General features: G+C 39.6%; 1 long non-coding RNA gene across 1 annotated transcript in view; it reads right to left on the bottom strand.

The window, feature by feature from the left end:
- The window catches only part of LOC126336173 (uncharacterized), a 111,188-nt gene that overhangs the window by 60,947 nt on the left and 27,732 nt on the right, over positions 1–22,509 (bottom strand). The window lies entirely within an intron of this gene.

Genomic DNA, 22,509 nt, shown 5'->3' with positions numbered 1-22,509 from the left:
TAGACTTGACGGTGTCAATTCTGAAGTCAGCTGCGTGCTCAGTGGCGTGCTTCTTCGACCTCAAAGGTATCTGTTGGATTCCTTTTATGTTAATTTCTGAAATCTGTTGTCATTTACGACATAAATTCCTCTTCTAAATTTACTGTGGTGTTTCTATCTGGGAGGAGACTGAGCACTGAAACGTGTTACTTTTACACATAAACAAGAACGATCTGTCATACTACTACACTTTAAAACACAATTTATATGTAATTCATGTCACACAGTCTCATACGGAACCTGCATCCGCTTTCTTTTATATACTGTATATGATAAGATACTGTCATCCCCCTTCCTTTCTGTGTGAGAGGATGAATGAGCAAATGTATTTCTAGTTGCATGTTTGAGGGTAGCAGGCAAGCCTGTCTGCTAGACAACAGTAGGACCAACGTCGGAACAGGTAGCTACGCTTTCTAGAAGCGAAGAGGTTTCTATTCTTAGTATGGTCCTGTCCGTCCCTTGTCATGTTGGTATAGGGAGCTGCCTCTCTGGTCACTTCCGTTTGTATTTGTGAAGCACGCTCGGTAGGGGGCCAGGTCAGTCTGTCCGCGGCGAGCGTCTGAAGTGGTAAGATCTCCGGCTAAGCGCGTGTCTGCTAAGTCCGCAGGACAATGGATTTCTTAAGTTCAGCCTAACTGAAAATTTAATCACCTTTATTTCAGGTTTTAGCTCTAAAATATCTAATGTTATCTTAAATTGCAACGCAGTGTATTTCGAGTGTCAACTTCAGAATATCTTCCAGTAGTTGCTTTGTCACTACTTTGTGAGTAAAGTGGAACCACGTGTTGATCAGAAACTCTAACTAAGATCATCAATCTTAAATGCGAATGTGCGTGAGATTATAACGTCTCGTCTTAACAATATTTTTCAATATAGCAACTTTTCTTTATGTTCAACCCACGTGGGGTGTACTTTGTGAGACCAGTACCACGTGCTTATACAATTGTTTGATCCATCAGGTTAGTAGTCAGACGATAGTAACCAGTTCGAGGTTTTTCTTTTGTAAATTGCTTTTCGATCTAATTTATTTTAATTATCAAAATTATTGTGGAGTTACACTCTTTGTGTAAACCAAGTTGACCACGTGAAGCATGTGGTGCAATCATCAAAGTAGCCCTCAGCTATTCTTTTTGGGAAGATTTCAGAGAGAGTTAGTATGAATTTAGTATACCAGTGTGTGGTAATTACATGACGGACAGGATTGCGCTACGAACGTGACTTCTTTGGGTGACAATTGAATCGGTTGGTTGTGGTTAATTTCCTCTTGCATATGTTTCAACGTTCTTTGTGTGTTATTTTATGAATGTAGTGTTGTATGCAGTCTCCCAATCTTGGCTCCATATTTGATGTGTTCCGTAAGATTAGAAACTCACATTTTCACAATCCTAAATAAGGCACCAGCTTAGTTATGACTCAAGTTTAACATGCTGAAATTTCAATGATCAATGTTAAAATAAATTTCCAAATATAAACTCATTTATTTCTTTTTACTTAAATTCTCTTTTTTATATATGTATCAGGGGTTTTCGTATGACTATTAAAAGATTATAATTAATGTTAGTCTGGTTGGAAATTTGGTAAGCTAGACTGGATACCTGGTGAAACAGTTGCTCTGTAATACAAGGTTAACTTCCTCAGATAGCTCACAGCTTTTAACCCGCTTTTATTGTCTATCAGCACCGCTTACACCACAAATTAATGCAACAATATTACATTGTTCCAGATACGGAGGATAGAGGGACTGATTAAGTTAGGAAGAGTATGTATGATATTGGAATCTATTGTCAAAACAATTCTGTTCAGTCTTTCACAAAAGAAAAAAAGAATTTTTTTGCTAGAAAATATTTGGAAACCTGAGCCTAGGTACAAATTTCCCGCCATTACTCGTACAGACCATACTAGGTCTTTTCAAACGAAATGGCTAGAAGAGTTTACGTGGTGATCTTAGTTAGCGGAAAAATCTGGATGTTTGTGCAAGTACTGCGTGTTGTTTTCCCATACCGAAAATTTAGGGAAAGAAGATCACAAGTAGCAGGAGCGTTGGTTACTCAGGCTTTTACCAATTTAAAAAAAAATCGAGGGAAATGTTCAGCAAACATGAGAACTTATCATAAGAAATACGTTTTGGTTGCTGAAAACACAAAAGTTATAGTTGAGAAAAAAACTGAAGAGTTATCAATCAAGCAAATGCCCAAAGAAGACTGGATATTGAGAATAACAGAAAACTGCTAATTCCCATAATACAAACAATTCTATTTTGCGGGAGGGGTGATCGTGACTCTGGGCGAGTAAACCTTGAAGAACAGGACGAAAATGGTGGGAATTTTCAATCGTTGTTAAGATACAAAGCCAAGAGTAGAGATAATATTCTTAAAGTCCAATTAACGACAAGTGGTGGGAAGATAATGTATACAACTTTAATTCAAAACGAACTTATTAACACTTTTGGTCACTTCATACAATTAAAAATTGTAGAAAACCTCAGACACTCATTTAAAGCCGCCAAACTGAGCATTAAGGAAGAGATTCCAAGAATTTGTCGCCTTCAATCAGCATGCAGCAACGTCCCTTACACCACAGAAGAAGAATACTATCGCCAAGCCGTTTATGTGCCATACCTGTAAGATTTTTGTAACTCAAAGAACGCTTTGAATCTGGAAACAGTTGCATCCTTACAAAACATCCTTCCACAGTTGTGTATCACAACAGATTTGCGTTGTGACTCTTCAAGCTTTCCCAGCGCATATGTTGTAAATAGTCTTCACGAGTTTGCCGCCGGATCACGTTGTGCAGATTCCACTGATGTACGTAGATCTTTGTTTTGCGTGTCTGACTTTAGTGACAAATTTACTTTATTCAGCATTTTGTCCACATCTGACCATTTGCGTAGCGCAGAACTGAATATCCGATCCAATTAAGATGAAGACACATCTCTTCGAAATAAATCTGAAAATTATCCGTTACAAAAATGTCTGGTAGCATATTTCTTAAACAGTACTCAAAATACAAAATTCAGCATTGTACACATCATACATGGAGAAATTACGAAGATTCCTATTTTAAAAGTTCAGGAATGAACTAAGGTTGCTTGAGCCAAGGTTCCCCTCTAAATGTCTACTTTGACATCCTAAGGAGGAGATGGTCGAGAAAATGGTATGAAACAGATTGTATAAGTCCTAAAAATTTGCTGTTTTTTTCATGAGGAAGCAAGTCGTCCAGGTTCGAAATTCAGGAAATCTGGCATATTTCATGTTCATGAAACTTCTCATGGCAGTCGTTAAACCGAAATCAAATTTCTTTTCTCCCTCCACATATAGCGCTACTTGGCACTGGCAACAAGAGTGATTTCTAGATTGTGCTAAAATGTTTGCATTGGTATACAGATGTTGACGACGCTGGACAGCCCCTTGTGTGCCAATAGTAGGCTACTGCTGTCATGGAACGACCACGCGATCTTTACACCAAACCAAATGCTAACTTTTGCAGCAAAATTCCCAGATATTGCAGAATCTTTCCGTTCCTTTAATTTCCGCACTAATCCAAAACAATACAAATACAACATTCCTCTACATGAGCTCTCAACATAAACATTGCCATGCTTCTACATTAAGCTGAGATCGGAATAGCGACCCATTCCTTTGTTTCATTATTCCCCACGAACATCCAGTATGTGATTACTTTCACGTGAGAAGTAATGACTAGACCCGTTGTATAAACAGAACGTCTCACTCTGTGACCATGGCGCAGCAACCGTGATATACCATCAGTAGGAAAAACAGTCTAGGTTGATGCGTGTCGCCCTTTTGAGGCACCTTCAGAATTCGTGTAGAAACTGCGGGTAACGCATTGGTCATGAGTAGTCTATATTTTGGTGTGCACCTATGACGAAGTCATGCAGGCATATGATAGCTGCATGCTTAGCCGTAGGTTGACACCGAGATTTCGAATACTCATGACTAGACCGCGGATTTTAGGTAAAAACCTATTTTGTTCCTGAGTTCCTATTTGCATAAAAATTAGTTCTTATGCTTTTCATGACTATTTACACTTAATAGCGTTAATTCTATAGGACCTAAAAAAGCCTATTTCGAAGTTAGTGCCTCTTTTGCCTATTTCGGCTTTAATATCCTAAAAAGTGCCTATTTCATCATATAAGACAGTGGCTTCAAGTTTTTCCACACTATACGACAGATGGCCCCCCCATGAACCATAGACCTTGCCGTTGGTGGGGTGGCTTGCGTGCCTCAGCGACACAGATAGCCGTACCGTAGGTACAACCACAATGGAGGGGTATCTGTTGAGAGGCCAGACAAACGTGTGGTTCCTGAAGAGGGGCAGCAGCTTTTTCAGTAGTTGCAAGGGCAACAGTCTGGATGATTGACTGATCTGGCCTTGTAACAATAACCAAAACGGCCTTGCTGTGTCCGTACTGCGAACGGCTGAAAGCAAGGGGAAACTACGGCCGTAATTTTTCCCGAGGGCATGCAGCTTTACTGTATGATTAAATGATGATGGCGTCCTCTTGTGTAAAATATTTCGGAGGTAAAACAGTCCCCCATTCGGATCTCCGGGCGGGAACTACTCAAGAGGATGTCGTTATCAGCAGAAAGAAAACTGGCGTTCTGCGGATCGGAGCGTGGAAAGTCAGATCCCTTAATCGGGCAGGTAGGTTAGAAAATTTAAAAAGGGAAATGGATAGGTTAAAGTTAGATATAGTGAGAATTAGTGAAGTTCGGTGGCAGGAGGAACAAGACTTTTGGTCAGGTGAATACAGGGTTATAAACACAGAATCAAATAGGGGTAATGCAGGAGTAGGTTTAATACTGAATAGGAAAATAGGAATGCGGCTAAGCTACTACAAACAGCATAGTGAACGCATTATTGTGGCCAAGATAGACACAAAGCCCACACCTACTACAGTAGTACAAGTTTATATGCCAACTAGCTCTGCAGATGACGAAGAAATTGAAGAAATGTATGATCAAATAAAAGATATTATTCAGGTAGTGAAGGGAGATGAAAATTTAATAGTCATGGGTGACTGGAATTCGGTAGTAGGAAAAGGGAGAGAAGGAAACGTAGTAGGTGAATATGGATTGGGGCTAAGAAATGAAAGAGGAAGCCGCCTGGCAGAATTTTGCACAGAGCACAACTTAATCATAGGTAACAGTTGGCATAAGAATCATAAAAGAAGGCTGTATACATGGAAGAAGCCTGGAGATACTAAAAGGTTCAGATAGATTATATAATGGTAAGAGATTTAGGAACCAGGTTTTAAATTGTAAGACATTTCCAGGGGCAGATGAGGACTCTGACCACAATCTATTGGTTAGGAACTGTAGATTAAAACTGAAGAAACTGCAAAAAGGTGGGAATTTAAGAAGATGGGACATGGATAAACTGAAAGAACCAGTGGTTGTACAGAGTTTCAGGGAGAGCATAAGGGAACAATTGACAGGAATGGGGGAAAGAAATACAGTAGAAGAAGAATGGGTAGCTCTGAGGGATGAAGTAGTGAAGGCAGCAGAGGATCAAGTAGGTAAAAAGACGAGGGCTAGTGGAAATCCTTGGGTAACAGAAGAAATATTGAATTTAATTGATGAAAGGAGAAAATATAAAAATGCAGTAAATGAAGCAGGCAAAAAGGAATACAAACGTCTCAAAAATGAGATCGACAAGAAATGCAAAATGGCTAAGCAGGGATGGCTAGAGGACAAATGTAAGGATGTAGAGGATTATCTCACTAGGGGTAAGATAGATACTGCCTACAGGAAAATTAAAGAGACCTTTGGAGATAAGAGAACCACTTGTATGAACATCAAGAGCTCAGATGGAAACCCAGTTCTAAGCAAAGAAGGGAAAGCAGAAAGGTGGAAGGAGTATATAGAGGGTCTATACAAGGGTGATGTACTTGAGGACAATATTGTGGAAATGGAAGAGGATGTAGATGAAGATAAAATGGGAGATACGATATTGCGTGAAGAGTTTGACAGAGCACTGAAAGACCTAAGTCGAAACAAGGTCCCAGGAGTAGACAACATTCCATTAGAACTACTGACAGCCTTGGGAGAGCCAGTCCTGACAAAACTCTACCATCTGGTGAGCAAGATGTATGAGGCAGGCGAAATACCCTCAGACTTCAAGAAGAATATAATAATCCCAATCCCAAAGAAAGCAGGTGTTGACAGATGTGAAAATTACCGAACTATCAGTTTAATAAGTCACAGCTGCAAAATACTAACATAAATTCTTGACAGACGAATGGAAAAACTAGTAGAAGCCGACCCCGGGGAAGATCAGTTTGGATTCCGTAGAAATACTGGAACACGTGAGGCAATACTGACCTTACGACTTATCCTAGAGGAAAGATTAAGGAAAGGCAAACCTACGTTCCTAGCATTTGTAGATTTAGCGAAAGCTTTTGACAATGTTGACTGGAGTACTCTCTTTCAAATTCTAAAGGTGGGAGGGGTAAAATACAGGGAGCGAAAGGCTAATTTCAATTTGTACAGAAACCAGATGGCAGTTATAAGAGTCGAGGGACATGAAAGTGAAGCAGTGGTTGGGAAGGGAGTGAGACAGGGTTGTAGCCTCTCCCCGATGTTATTCAATCTGTATATTGAGCAAGCGTTAAAGGAAACAAAAGAAAAATTCGGAGTAGGTATTAAAATCCATGGAGAAGAAATAAAAGCTTTGAGGTTCGCCGATGACATTGTAATTCTGTCAGAGACAGCAAAGGTCTTGGAAGAGCAGTTGAATGGAAGGGACAGTGTCTTGAAAGGAGGATATAACATGAACATCAACAAAAGCAAAACGAGGATAATGGAATGTAGTCGAATTAAGTCGGGTGATGCTGAGGGAATTACATTAGGAAAGTGAGACACTTAAAGTAGTAAAGGAGTTTTGCTATTTGGGGAGCAAAATAACTGATGATGGTCGTAGTAGAGAGGATATAAAATGTAGACTGGCAATGGCAAGGAAAGCGTTTCTGAAGATGAGAAATTTGTTAACATCGAGTATCGATCTAAGTGTCAGGAAGTCATTTCTGAAAGTATTTGTATGGAGTGTAGCCATGTATGGAAGTGAAACGTGGACGATAAATAGTTTGGACAAGAAGAGAATAGAAGCTTTCGAAATGTGGTGCTACAGAAGAATGCTGAAGATTAGATGGGTAGATCACATAACTAATGAGGAAATGTTGAACAGGGTTGGGGAGAAGAGAAGTTTGTGGCACAACTTGACCAGAAGAAGGGATCGGTTGGTAGGACATGTTCTCAGGCATCAAGGGATCACTAATTTAGTACTGGAGGGCAGTGTGGAGGGCAAAAATCGTAGAGGGAGACCAAGAGATGAATACACTAAGCAGATTCAGAAGGATGTAGGTTGCAGTAGGTACTGGGAGATGAAGAAGCTTGCACAGGATAGAGTAGCATGGAGAGCTGCATCAAACCAGTCTCTGGACTGAAGACCACAACAACAACGACAGATGGAAAAAAAATATTTTCTGCCCAGCGTGCAGCAAGTTGGCTAGTTGATATGCGCTCGTGCTTCGTATTTGCCTAACACTTCGATCTTTTTAATTTTTTTTATATCACTATCCCTGTTAATACCATATACTCTTTATAGGTGTTTTATTATTCATATGTAAAAAAATAGATCACGGATCTTTAGGTTAAAACCTATTTTTTTTCCAAGCTCCAATCTGCATATAAGTTGGTACTTATGCGTTTCATGACTAACTAAACTGAATACCGTTAGTTCTAGAGGACCTAAAATTGCGTATTTCGACGTTGACGCCTAATTTTGCCTATTTCGGCATCAAAATCCTAGAAAGTACCTATTTCGTTAATCTGACATAGAGTTCTTGTGTTTTCAAGGATTACAAAAAGGAAGTAAACTTAGGGCTTTACGTCTCGTAGAAGGCGAAGGTCGTTAGAGACTGTTTACAATTCCTTTGCTTGCCTTACTACCAACAGCACTCGGCACGGTTGAATGGTCATCCATCCAAGCACGCGCCGAGCGCGACAGTGCTTAACTACCGTGAGCGAATGGGAACCGATCAAAGATTTGAGTTACACATTAGAATCGAATGTGGGAGTACTAAATGTTAAATTTGAAAATATTTCGTTCGCAGGATTCTGGCCAGCTGTGTATTTCCGCAAAGAAACGGTTTCATAGTCCTTAAGCTGAGCACAGATTAAAAAATCACAATGTTAATCGTAGACGCCCTCTGTAGCTAAATTACTGCCCTTCGCGCATTTTCTCGCTGCTGTCTACAGGCAGTCCGATCAAACTACTCTGTTTCGTGAAAGGTATTATACGCGAATTTTCCGGTTCGAAAAATAATTTGCCAGTAGTGAGATGTTTTCATCTGATGCACCGGTAGATTCCATTCGCTTGTTCAGAAGGGGCTGCCATCTGTCAGGTGCCGTATGTCCAGCGACGAGTACGGCACTTCCCCTACCGCTCCCATGCACCGCAGTAAAAGGAAAAAAGAAAACAGGTCATCGTTCACTTTTTCTCAGCGAAAACAAATCAGTACATTGTGTAGCGACCGACGTGTTAAGTGTTACTGACGTTTAAGTGCAAAATAAATTCTAGTTTCTGTGTGAGAATAATACGCCATGCCGAAAACAGCTAGTGCAAAGTCTACTCATATAAGGCAGTGGCTGCAAGATTTTCCGCATTATACAACAGATGGGAAAATTATTTTCTGCCAAGCGTGCAACATGGAAGTTAGTTGATGTTTTTCTTAGACTTCTTATTTTCCTGTCACTTAGGATTCTTTTTTTGTCGCTATCCTTTAGTAATACGAAATACTCTTTATATGCGGTTCTAAACTGCATGTCCCTTTTCTCTCGTATTAGGTTCCGAGTGTTAAGAAAGCTCACTTAACTCAGCATGCAGATAGAATCGCACATAAAGCTAATGTTGAACGAAAGTCAAAATTGAAGCAAACTCTTTTAACCAATAAATCTGGTGAATCCTCCGAAAAAAACAAGTTGTGCAGTGATTTGTGTCATGCACTTGTGGTAGCAAACATCCCCTTTCGGAAACTAGAAGACCCTATTTTCAGAGGTTTTCTTGAGAAGTACTGCCATCAGTCTATTTCTGCAGAGTCAACTTTACGTAAGAATTATGTGGATTCAGCTTACAATGCTGCATTGCACAGAATCCGAGAAGATGTTGGAGAATCTTGTATATGGATTTCTGTGGATGAAACTACTGAGTCTTGGTCGTTACATTGCAAACCTGATTATTGGCAAGTAAGATCCAGATGCTCCATCCAGGGCTCATTTGATTTACTCAAAACAGCTTACAAAAACTAACCAACAAACAATAGCACAGTTTGTGAACAATGGGTTTGAGGTGCATCACAAACGGAGTGGATGAGAATAAGGTGCTTCTGGCCGTCACTGATGCTGCTGCATATATGATAGCAGCGTTTCAACTATTAAAAGTATTCTACCCATTGATGCTGCACGTAACTTGTGTAGTGCATGGGATCAACCGCATAGCTGAGCAAGTAAGGTTACAGTTTCCTAACGTAAATAAAGTAATATCTATGGTGAAGAAATTTTTTGTTAAAGCACCATCAAGAATACAGGCATTCAAAGCACTGCTTCCAGATGTCCCATTGCCGCCAGAGCATGTTGTCACCTGCTGGGGCACATGGCTTATAGCAGCAGAATACTATAGTACGCATCTCTCAGCTGTCCAGAAGGTGGTTGAAAATATACCGGAGGATGCTGCATCCGTAACTGCAGCAATGAAGTTACTCAAAGATTCTTCTTTAAAACGGGACTTATCTACGCATTTATGGCAAGAATAATTTCACAATTAGAAGGCTCAGGGAGACCTAATTACGACAATATTTCTTTGCTTGAAGAAGCCAAAATGAAAATTAATAAAGCGCCAGGTGAAGTAGGGGAAAAAGTACGGGCAAAAATGCAAACGGTTTTGCAGAAGAACACTGGCCTGAAGGAGTTGTGTGTAGCTGCCGACATACTTAGTGGAAAATCCAGCACTACTGACTGACTGCAGCATTCCTGTCCAACATGTGCCAAAAATGAAGTACGCCCCTGTCACATCTGTTGATGTAGAACGTTCTTTTCCAGCGTATAAATTGATTCTGACTGACAAGCGCCACAGTTTTTCACTAGGAAACCTAGAAAAGTTTCTGGTTATTTATTGTGATGCTAACTATGGTCAGAATATGTGAAACGATGAATGTATTAATTAAATCATTGCCACATCTTTTTAACGGAGATCTTTATCTTGCAGGAACTAAAAATATTTGGAGTTCTGTTCAACATTAATGTTGTAGATTGCTGTGCTCTGTAACTGTGTAAATATTCATTCTCCTTGTTTTAATGACTAATAAGTTGTTCATACTGTCAACACTGTGTATTTTAATTTATTTTTATTTTCTCTGCATCATTTTTATTAGAGCCTATTTTAGGTTTCATATAGCCTAAATGAACTACTGAAGGAGCCTATTTTAGGTGCCTTAAACACTTTTTTACGACCTAAAAATCCGTGGTCTATTCATGACTAATGCGCTGCCCACAGTTTCTATATGAATTCTGAAAATGCCTGAAATAGGTGAAACATGTCAACACAGTTTATGCTGTTTTTGAAATCTAAACTGGTTTTTCCTTTTGTACTCCCATTTTAGTGCAGTTTATAGCTGAGGATAAAATGTTTCATTGCGCTGTTTGCTATGAATAATTGGAGAGGGGCATTCTCACCTCTTACTGTTTCATGTGTTTAGGCTAGGCAGATCGTCATACAAACCAAGGCATAGATTGTTAAATACCATTCCGTTTCACCCTGGAGAAACTGCCAGAAACCAAGGTATCTTATCTCAGAACTCTCGGCCATAGTTCGTGGATAGTAAGTATCGGAAAATCCGTGTATAGAATTCTCGTTCAAAGTGATAGATGAGACAAGCAGAAAATACTTTATCCGTGTATAGAATTCTTGTTCAAAGTGCTAGATGAGACAAGCAGAAAATACTTAATCCGTGTATAGAATTCTCGTTCAAAGTGCTAGATGAGACAAGCAGAAAATACTTTATTTTACGAACGAAACAATGTGGATTACGTTTTTAAACTGTTGGGAATAGGTATTTTTGGCGAATATTAAAACATGACTGCCCTCTCCTTGTGGTGGTTCTTTTTATGTACTGGTATTTATATGTTATGCAAGGTTGGGGGCAGTGTTATTCTGTCTGCTTCACAACTGGAGATTATTTACGTCAGTGAGTCAGTTGTGATACTTCTCGCAGATAGTTTTCCCGACACGATGTTTTTATATTAAAAGACACCCCACCCCCCCCCCCCCCCCCACCCCCAACACACAAAATTTAGTTGATGGTAGAAATGGGCAAAATGAATCACGTAACCGTTTCGAAACAAATGAAACAGTACGATGTAATGTTTCGAAACAGTGAAACAGTTTCGTGTTTTGTAATCTAATGAACCTGTGCACTGTATAAGTATGTCCATATACACACAAATGAGGTACCAGAGAGCTAATCATGTTGCAGAAAGTATGAAACTACCATTTAGACGTCTTGGCAGTTTCGTGTTTTCTGCAGCAAATGCGCTGCTTTCGTGTCGTGTGACTTTCATACTTTTCGAGTGGCTGAGGACAGCCATAGCTGAAGACAGAAGAACCACCACGAACGGAACTGGAGGTGAGAGCAAAACTGCAGAAACAACCGATATGCTACTGGGATTCCCACATTCCGTTAGTATGCGTAATATGCCCATCCTGCTAATTTCCATGCACACGAAGGGAATCATTATGGATAATAGGCACAGTGACTATAGACTCACAAATAAGTCCAAATAACTCGAATAAATAGCAAAATATAACAGAAAAATTTTTGTCTTTTAATGTGTTTCGAACCGTTACTATAAATTCACCATGCTTCCCAGCCCTTCCCGTTCACCATTACACTATAAGTGATATGTCAAACAGATTGCTTGCAATTATACCTACACCAAATTCATGTATATGTCTAATAACTGTCACTCTATCCCTTTTTTTATTCAAAATGTTGTAGGCTTATTTGCTTTTCTTAATACGATTTCTGTACATGAACAGAGAAGCGTATGTTACAAATAAAGTGTAATTTAACTGAATGATTTTCACATATTTATTATTTTGAATGTGAATATTATGCGTTGTTTTATTGTTTGGTTAGTGTTTATAAAGCAGATGTTACGGAATAGGATAGTCAGCTAGAAACGAAGCTTTACTTTCGGATATCTTAAGCTTCATGCTATTGCTTGTCAAAAAGATTCCGGCACTCCTGAAAGTGTTTCATGAAGTGGTATGTTGTGTTTCAGTACCTGTGTCGAGCCCGAATCTCGTCCGACACAGAGCGGAATGAAACATCACTGTTCCGATATAATTAGTCCGTTCCAAGCACAGGTGGACTGAAACAGCCTTATTTTGAAACAACGATACAGTTTCTGTGGCTGGCTCGAGATCGAACCTGGTCCGATTATCCGAGACAGGGGCGGAATGAAAGACCACTGTTTCGAAACAGTGAACCACAGCCGTTCCGAAACACTGAAACAGTTCCGCGTATCGATACACTGTATCGAAACATAGAAACAGTGGCCAAGTCCAGTTGATGGTTAATACTTGTTTTTTGCTTTAGTAAAAATACAATCCTATGGAGATAAGTTGCAATTTCATTAAGTGAGCATAAAAATATTACTGAAGTCATTTTGCTCAAATATGGTTCAATGTTGGAAAAAATGATTACTTTAATTGTTTCAAACGAAGAACCGCTAATCAAGAGAAATCTCCTACATTTACATTTATTTTCATTTGTCAAAATTAACAAATATTAAGATATTTATTCTGACTCTGGGCCGTTATCATTTAGATCAATGGCGCTGACCTCTACACCACTGTTCCCCTATAAAATTTGCATAAAACACTGATTTTGCCGCTTCATGAATCTAGGACCTGGTACATATAAAATTATACAGAACTTTTAAGTAATATTTGATTATATTTAGGCTAAATATTACGTGAAACTTACACGTTTTCGTGCCTCGTCACAAAATGGCATCTTACGCTACGAAGTAACAAAAGGGAAGAGAGAGCGATGCTTTTGCAAAAGGAGCAGAGATTGCAATTACATTCGCAGATCATATTAATTGATTACAGTCTTTGTTAATTTTCTGCGATAATATTTATTTCGTTACGACGTCAGTTTTGATGTATTTGCGAAGTTATTCAATATCATTTTTATCACGTTACTACACACATCCTACAACACAACGCCGCCTTTTTATAAACAAAAAATAGTTTCGATGAGTTGACTACACAAAGATTTTCCGTTACGTACTGGTCGATCCCCACGGTAATCTGACGTTCGATAACTGAAGGAAAAAAAGTTGAGCTGAAAGAGGTGCGCTGCTTACTCGCAGGGATGAATAAAAGAGCGAGGACCAAGAACTCCAGCTCAAGACGACAGCTGAGCCCCGGACGTCCTTTTTTTGGCCAAGCGACGGCTTAAGAGCTTATCTCGTCTGGCCAGAGTGCCAATTTTTTGCTGTGCTCTTTGCTGTTGGAGTTCCAGTCATCATGCGAGCAGGAGACGTGGCAACGCTGCGACCCCCTGCTGCAGGAAGTCCCAGCAACGCCAACTGCATGCAGAGCAAGTTGTGCAATGTGAAGTCGCTTGCTGTTCACACGCACCGGTTTAGCACAACGCACCTCCGGCGCGTGATATGTTCTGAGTATACTGCGATGCATTTGAAAACAGGATGTTTCAAAAGAACCATACGATTTCACAAGACTATAATTACAATGACAGAAAAATCGGAACACCAAAATATAGTTAATGTAGAGTATTGAAATTTCTTGAACACATTTTTCTGGGCAATATTTGTAAGTGATTAACATTGCAGTACAACATGTTAACCTACGTACGAGATTACAGAAAACAGACTAACGCTAAACTGCAACAAAACACAGTGCTTTGTTTCTAACATGGAGCTCTTGTAAACGCGAAATGTGATTCTCCCAAAGTGGTCAATCAGTCAGCGACGTTGATCATTTTAAATTCTTGGGACTAAGAGTAGATGGAAAGCTTTCTTTGTAGTAGCGCATTCAAGGACTTGTGCAGAAACTGAATGCTGCTGTCTTCTCTATAAGAATGACTTGCTCTGTTTCTGACACTGAAACGTTAACACTTGTTTACTTTGATTAATTTCAATGGATTATATTGTGTCGGGTAATGTTCTAGGGTTACTCTGAACACTCACCAGGAACCAGTGGCGGATTTAAAAATTTTGCGCCCCTAGGCACACCATATTATATACGACCCCCCTCCCCCCAAAAAAATGTTTTAAGTAATAACTATTACCCGATCACTTCACAACTGCCGTTTTTTGTGGGTGCGCTGTGAGCTGTTTCCATACTCTGCTGTTCGTTGTTCGGAAGGACGCGTCAGCTGTCTAGTCGCGCTCAATCGAAATGTAATATGGTGCCTCAACTGTACTTGGTGTACGGCAGCGGATAAAACAAACTTAAAACTGCATTGTCTTAACACATTCTTCTGTCGAAACACAACAGAAACGAACACAAGAAAAATAACTTTTCTTCTATGGCCTAAAAATTCTGCAGAGCGTTTAGGAGACAACGGATTTTTGGTATACATTCACTTTTAAAATGTTCTTTTATACGAAATCGTTGAAAATGAAAATAAAAAAGCTGTGTTATGGTCTAAAAATTGAAGCGAACGTGTCATACATCAGGAATTAATACGTACTTTTACAGAGATGCGTTTAAAATTAAAATTAAACTGCGGTTTTACGGTCTAATAACTTGAATGTGTTGCAGATAAAAAAAACAAGTTCGGTATTAATACGTGAATCTATAGAAAAGCATAAGAAATGAAAAAGAAATAGAAATTTCGGTGCACGAACTAATAACTAAATATAGACGAACAAACACGGAACTGGATTTGCTACTGCATCATTTTACAGACTAGTGTGGAAACGTCAAATTGTTTTACAATCTAATAGTTAACGTGTAAACCATTAGGGTCTGTGTACCTAGATGGTGCATAATATGTGTACACAATACCTTTAATCCACGTAAGAGCTGAACAGTTTTGTACTACAGCTACTGCTCTCACCATAGCTCTTTATAACGGTATTAGCAAAGCATTTACGTATTTATCGACAGAACTGAACCATGTTATTTACTAACAATTTTTCATCTGAGTGTACCCTCCGATAATGTATATTCCCGCGATAATTATACATTTCAGCAGACGGCAAGAATACGCATCATTTGTAATATACTACAGTATCAGTATGACCTAACTGTACAGCGCCGAGCGGCCTGGGTCATTCGGGTATTGTCGGGCGTCTTTGGTCACGTCTGCACGTAAGCGAGGTTTAGTTCCGCGTTCTGCCATCGGCAATTGTGAAATAAACCGGTAGTACGTAGTTTGTAAATCTCATGAATGTGCTCGAAGTTATAATAAAACTCACACAATACAATTTCAAATTTTTAAAACTAATATGAATAAATGAACAAACTCGCCACTCAGCAAAGTTTGCGTCTGGCTTTGACGGCAGAAAACTCGTTGATCATATCTTCATAGTTCAGACGATTGTCAGTTAGGATGTTGGCTTCGATGTGAAGAATGGACAAGGCGTTCAATCTCTCCTCAGACAACGTAGAACGTAGGTACGATTTCATTCTTTTAACGAGCGTTCTGCAGAACTATATACTAAGTGCCTTACTCATAAATATTCTAAGAGCAATGTCAACATTCGGAAACCTTGCCACGGTTCGTGCGGGTTCCTCCGTCGGAAGTTCGAGTCCTCCCTCGGGCATGGGTGTGTGTGTTGTCGTTAGCGTAAGTTAGTTTAAGTTAGAGTAAGTAGTGTGTAAGTGTAAGCCTAGGGACCGATGACCTAAGTATTATGGTCCCATATAACTTACCACAAATTTCCAATTTCATTTCGGAAACACGGACTGTAACCTCTCTTTTCGTGAAAATTTACTCATTTCGACTGGTATATCACTAATCTCAGAAGGTTTCAAAAGTTCCGCGAAGTGTACACATTCACTAGGAAAGGAAGGCTCTAAATCTGCGTCACATGACGCTTGGAGTTTCAGTGCACGTTCAGCAATATCGTCAGGTGAACTGTTCTTAAAGTTACTGTACGAGTCCAACAGTGTCCTATAGCTTACCTTCCTCCTTACTAATTCGGAGTACAAGTTGTCGAGTACTGGGAGAAATGTTTCGAATCTATATTTTTCCCTTCCAATCAGAAAAACTTCTTCGGAGTCCGCTTCTTCGTATCATGAAGTTTGCGTTTTTGTGATGTTTTATAGATGCGTTCATAGTCTATATCAGTCACAATCTCCATGGATTTATTTTCATAATAGTGGAACTTGCCAAGAATAGATGCAATAAATCCTACAAGAGATCCATATAATTCATGCACTATTTTAGTAATTTCAGATTTACACTATTAAATCTCTGCAGTATGTCCTTCCAAACTCTCATCATGAATACTGTTTCTAGTCTGATGAGTTGATTCAGTAAAGCTGAAGCCTCATTTCGCACAAGTGTTTTTTCAAACGTATTATTGGAAATATGTGTATGGGCATTGATAACGCCTTCCCAGTTTTCATTACACGCGCTTCCTCTCTTTCTGACCAACATGTTTTTGATAAACTTTTTACCGTTTTGCTTCCTGGTTTCATGAAAGAAGGAAGTTTAACCCAGCGCTGTGTAGAAAAATTATAAAGGTTTAACACTACATTGAAAAATGAACATGCTTCCCGACAACAACTTGAATCACTAGTGCCGACTAATTCAAAGAATGTGCTGCACAAGGACATAATCCGCTTTCGGATTTCGTTCTTTGATGTTCGCCTGCAAACCAGTGTTGGTTCCTGACATATTGCTTGCGTTGTCATATGACTGGCCTCCGCAATCAGTAATATCAATGGAATTTGTCGACAGATCTTTCAGTGTGTCCTCAACTAAGTTTTTGGACTTGTGTCCCGGGGTTGGTAAAAACATAAGGAGGAAATGTTCAGCAGGTTCACCATTCTCATTCACACATCTTAATATGAAAGATAATTATCAATATGTGACATTTCGGCAGTAGAAACTATTATCATAGAGAAATATTTCATCTACATCTACATGATTACTCTGCAATTCACATTTAAGTGCTTGGCAGAGGGTTCATCGAACCACAATCATACTATCTCTCTACTATTCCACTCCCGAACAGCGCGCGGGGAAAACGAACACCTAAACCTCTCTGTTCCAGCTCTAATTTCTCTTATTTTATTTTGATGATCATTCCTACCTATGTAGGTTGGGCTCAACAAAATATTTTCGCATTCGGAAGAGAAAGTTGGTGACTGAAATTTCGTAAATAGATCTCGCCTCGACGAAAAACGTCTTTGCTTTAATGACTTCCATCCCAACTCGTGTATCATATCTGTCACACTCTCTCCTCTATTACGTGATAATACAAAACGGGCTGCCCTTTTTTGCACCCTTTCGATGTTCTCTGTCAATCCCACCTGGTAAGGATCCCACACCGCGCAGCAATATTCTAACAGAGGACGAACGAGTGTTGTGTGAGCTGTCTCTTTAGTGGTCTTGTTGCATCTTCTAAGTGCCCTGCCAATGAAACGCCTGTTTTATTTCACTTGCGATAATTCTTTTTATTAATTCAGAAAGAAGCTCTATTATTTTATCACAGAATGTTGAACAAATATAACTTGATGTCCCTGCCCTCAATTTCCATATAGTTCAGTGTGCTCTGCGAGAAAAGGATCAAACTCGGCTATAAGTTCAAGAAACATCCTAAATTGACCATTATTTAATGAATGGAATCTTTCAGCGTGTCCACGTAGGGGAAGTTCACGAATTGTTAGCTTTTTCACTACTGCGAACACCCTTTTGAACACAGTACACCAGCATATTTTTTCTGTCTCAACATATGACTCGAAATGGTTATCTATTGTTCCAAGTACTTTTTTCTTGTTAAGAGTGATAACTCAGAATTTTTGTGTTCAAGTGAATTCTCATGATGAGATAAAATATTAGAAATATTTCTCCAGTCTGCAATGCCGTTAGTAGCAATCGTGGCCTTAACCTCCGAACAGTTTCCATGGTGCACAAAAAACAGCACCGGTGCTACAGGAGTATACTATATAGAAAATCACGTAAAGTTGATTCACCATTTAAAAGTTTACAGTAAAATACATTTTTGTTCAAATATCTGGTTTTATCGCCTACTGATCTTCTTGAAATAGAAAAATTCAGCGGTACAATTTTGGTTAAAGCCACGTTGTAAGAGAATGTCGATTGTTGATTCCTTGACACAGCATCTGCAGGATCATCACAAAGGAGGTTACTTATTGAAACTTGGTGAAAACTTGGTGAGACTTCTTGTAACTTCGTGAAACTCGATATCAGGAACAATTTGCTTTTCTTCATTTTTAGCTTTTGTTTCGTCTGTAGTTACTTCTTTTACAACAGCTGCAGTGACAGAAATATCATCCGTACTACTTGAACTCGAAGTCGCACCAGCAATTTTTTTGCGAAAAATTTATCTACTCTGCAAAGCGTTTTTAGAACACTGGCTTCTCGTTCCCACCTTTCGTTCGATAATTTCCGAAATGCCACCCACTTAATTTTGCACGTTTGCTTTTTTTTCGCTGTTATTCATGTTAAAGCACTTATAAAATTGTCTACCAACAATCAAAACGAAACAAAATTATGAAAGGAAAGAAAGAAAGACTGTATCCAATTCCAATCGTACTACACAGCATATGAGCACAAAGCTTTTTACTTTAAACACGGCACACGAGCACAAAGATTCTTCCTTTAAACACGGAGCGATGAACTGACCAATTCGGATTACTTGACGTAACTGTTCCATGAAAGAAAGTCAATGAAGAATAATTTAATTTGAGTGTCGCTTGTTCGTCTGTTGTCAGTGAACAGTAGAAGCAGACCTGTCGAATGGAATTCGTCTCGTAAAGAAAATGGGACACTCCCTTTTTTTTTGGCTTCTGCTTCCCGCGTCGCCGGAATTTTAGCAGGGACACAAATATGTTCTGTATATTCTTGACACTGTCTTTCTAATTTAAAAAGCAAATAAGTCTTTCAATTTCTTGCAGTGAGATGTGCTGGATCGACTGTTATCCCACTTATTCCTATATTCCTATAAAATTTTAGCGGTTTCTGTGGGCAGAGAAGACAGACTGCAAAGTTTAAGTAGTCTTGTTGGCAGTTGATGTGGTGTGTTGTCATTTGTGTGAGCACTGCTGTTATAAGCGGGACGCTTACCTATCCCTTGCTCAAGATCCGTCCTGCGCAGAAAAGAAAGCACATTTTCAAGAACTCAAGCAGAAATGTCAAAGTGAAATACGTGTAATGAAGAACAAATGGTGGCATCAGAAAGCCACAGAACTCCAAAATCTTTCCGATGCAAGGAACCTGCGTGGCTTCTACACTGGTATTAAAGAGCTGTATGGATCTAACCGCTCTTCATCAGGGACACTGAAAACTGCTGACAACTCCACCATTCTTACTGAAAGTCAGGACATCTTAAATCGTTGGAAAGAGCACTTCAGCTCACTGTTAAACCGTCCTTCTACTGCCGCTGGAGATTTTCTCAAAATTGTCCCACAGCGCCGTCCACAACCCTGGATGGCTGATCCTCCAACTTCTCAAGAATTTTGCAAGGTACTCAAGAGTGTGAAACCTGGGAAGGCTCCTGGACCTGACAACATCCCGATGGAGCTTATTGAGGGTGGCGGCTTGCCTCTAAAAACAAGACTCTTCTCACTCATTCTATTAATGTGGGAAACCCGCAAGGTACCAGATGACTTGAAGAACTCCACAATTGTCACCATCTTCAAGAAGGGCGACAGAAGCGTCTGTGGTAACTACCGGGGAATATTTCTACTCTCTGTCACTGGAAATTTTTTTTGCAAGAATCCTTTTAAATCGCCTCCAGACACTTTCAGAGACTTTACTACCTTACTCTCAATACGGGTTTCGACCTTCAAGAGGGACGATTGACATGATTTTCTGTGCACGACAACTACAGGAGAAGCGCAGAGAACAGCAAAAGCCTTTACTACTTGTTTTCTACGATCTAGAAAAGGCCTTTGATACATTTCCCAGAGGAGCCATGTGGATGGTCTTAAAACGCTTCGGCTGCCCTGAACATTTTGTTGACTTGATTGAAGCTCTCCACGATGATATGACTGGACAGGTCCTCTGCCAGAATGAAACAACTGGTGAATTCCCAGTAACAAGTGGGCTTAAACAAGGATGCGTTCTTGCACCAACATTATTTGCATTGAATCTGGCAGTTATGCTTTACGAGACATCCGTAAACAATGCAGGAATAGAACTAAAGTACAGGTTTGATTGAAGATTATTCAATCAGTCCAGATTCCATTCAAAAAGATTCACCAGTACCACTCGTGTGACAGAGCTGCAGTATGCTGATGACAATGCTTCTCCAGCTCATTCACCTGCAGAGTTGCAGCTGTCAGTTGATTCCTTCAGCAGGGCGTACGAACGATTTGGTCTCTCCATCAATATTCCAAAGACAAAGGTGATGGCGCAGCCAACTCCTGGCTCCTCCGTTCCTGACTTCAGCATATCCCTTTATGATACACCCTTGGAACAAGTGGACCATTTCCACTACCTAGGAAGCTCACTGTCATCTAACTACTCACCTGGAAAAGATGTGGAGAACAGATTACGTGCTGCCCATGTAGCATTTGGACGTCTTACAAAGCGTGTCTTCCCGAATAAAGACCTAACACTGTACACCAAACTGATGGTGTACAAAGCTGTAGTCATTTCTACCCTGTTATATGGTTGCGAAACCTGGACGTTATATCGCTGTGATCTGAAGAAACTAGAACGCTTCAACCAACAGAAGCTAAGATATATCATGAACCTGAAACGGGATGACTTCATATCCAACACAGCTGTTCTTGAGAAAGCAAAAATGTATAGCATGGAAGCTCTTATCATTGGGCATCAACTCAGATGGGTCGGACATGTCCAGCGGGTGAAAAATGACAGACTTCCACGCCAAATGCCGTACAGTGAAGTTAGCACAGGTAAAAGGCCACGAGGTGTCCCTCTCAAACGTTATAGGGATCAGTACAAGAAAAATCTGAAAAACTTGAACATCGATCCGAGTAACTGGTCCACAAAAGCAGAAGACCGAAGTCGCTGGCGCTCAGTTACCTCAAATGCTCTTCAAAACTTTGAGCTGGAACGTCGCAGAATGGAGAATGACAAACGCCGGAGACGTAAACTCCTCCAGGCTCAGCCAAGTCCTCCACCATCCATCAGCTGTAATGTCTGTGGCCACCTGTTCCACGCTAGGATTGGATTGCTAACCCATCAACGACACTTCTATGCCTGAACCGTGACAAAGGAAATCTCAGGAGAGAAATGAAAACTCGGATACGAGTTCAGACGACGGCGACGCTGTTATATCTTTCGTCCCAACATAAAATTAAAACAAGCTCTCCTAGAAGGAAAAAAGCTTAGTTAAGAAGTTGAATATAAAATTTGCAATGTCACGTACTATTCGATTGCACAGAGTGGGAACTTTGATATCGTGCAGGGTGCAGCACAATAAATGAGACAAACGAAAGTTGGTTTTTTCTTCTTTTTCCACCAAAAAAGTAACTAAGTAAATAAATAAAATTTTTAAACTGTAGTGAAGTGTATTTCACACATTATTACATATTCTGCTTATGATCTTTTCGTATAAACATGTGTTTAGAAATGTAAAACATTTCCAGTATCAAAATGTTTTGTTAAACGGGTGTCATTAAATCAAAGCTCAGATACTGAAGACCACAGAGCTTTCATATTAATTACAGAAATGGAGGCTTGACTTGATACTTCCCCGTAATTTCTACAAAAAATTTATGTAGAGTCGGGTTTTACACACTGAGGCCCACACATGATACAGTATTTAAGAAACTGTTGATTAGTTTATCACTGCTTTTCAGGGGTCCCGGTATTTTCTCGGGGAAAATATGGTAGGGTTAAGTAGAAGCTGACAACATACTCGGAATAATAACGTTTCAAACATTGTATTGCAGATTGTCGTCTGACAGCTTACTTCAAAATATTTTGAACAGTCATGAAGATGATACCAGACGGAAACCTAACGTTACATTTCCATTCAGTCACCAAGTAAACTATGTATATTTCCAAGCTTGTATTGTCGAATTTCGTTCTTAAGGCTTATTTAAACTAGCAAGTTGTTAAACAACATTAAAATTTTTTGGCGTTTGTAAGCGCAGATATTTTAAAACTTAAAAGGTTAAAATGAGTACAGAGCGAAAGATGCAGCCTTTCTTAAGCTGCCGCCCCTATGGTCGTGCGTAGTAGGC

The sequence above is a fragment of the Schistocerca gregaria genome, chromosome 2, assembly GCF_023897955.1.
Source record: "Schistocerca gregaria isolate iqSchGreg1 chromosome 2, iqSchGreg1.2, whole genome shotgun sequence".
NCBI classification, from domain to species: Eukaryota; Metazoa; Arthropoda; class Insecta; order Orthoptera; family Acrididae; genus Schistocerca; species Schistocerca gregaria.
This window is presented reverse-complemented; position numbering and strand designations above follow the sequence as displayed.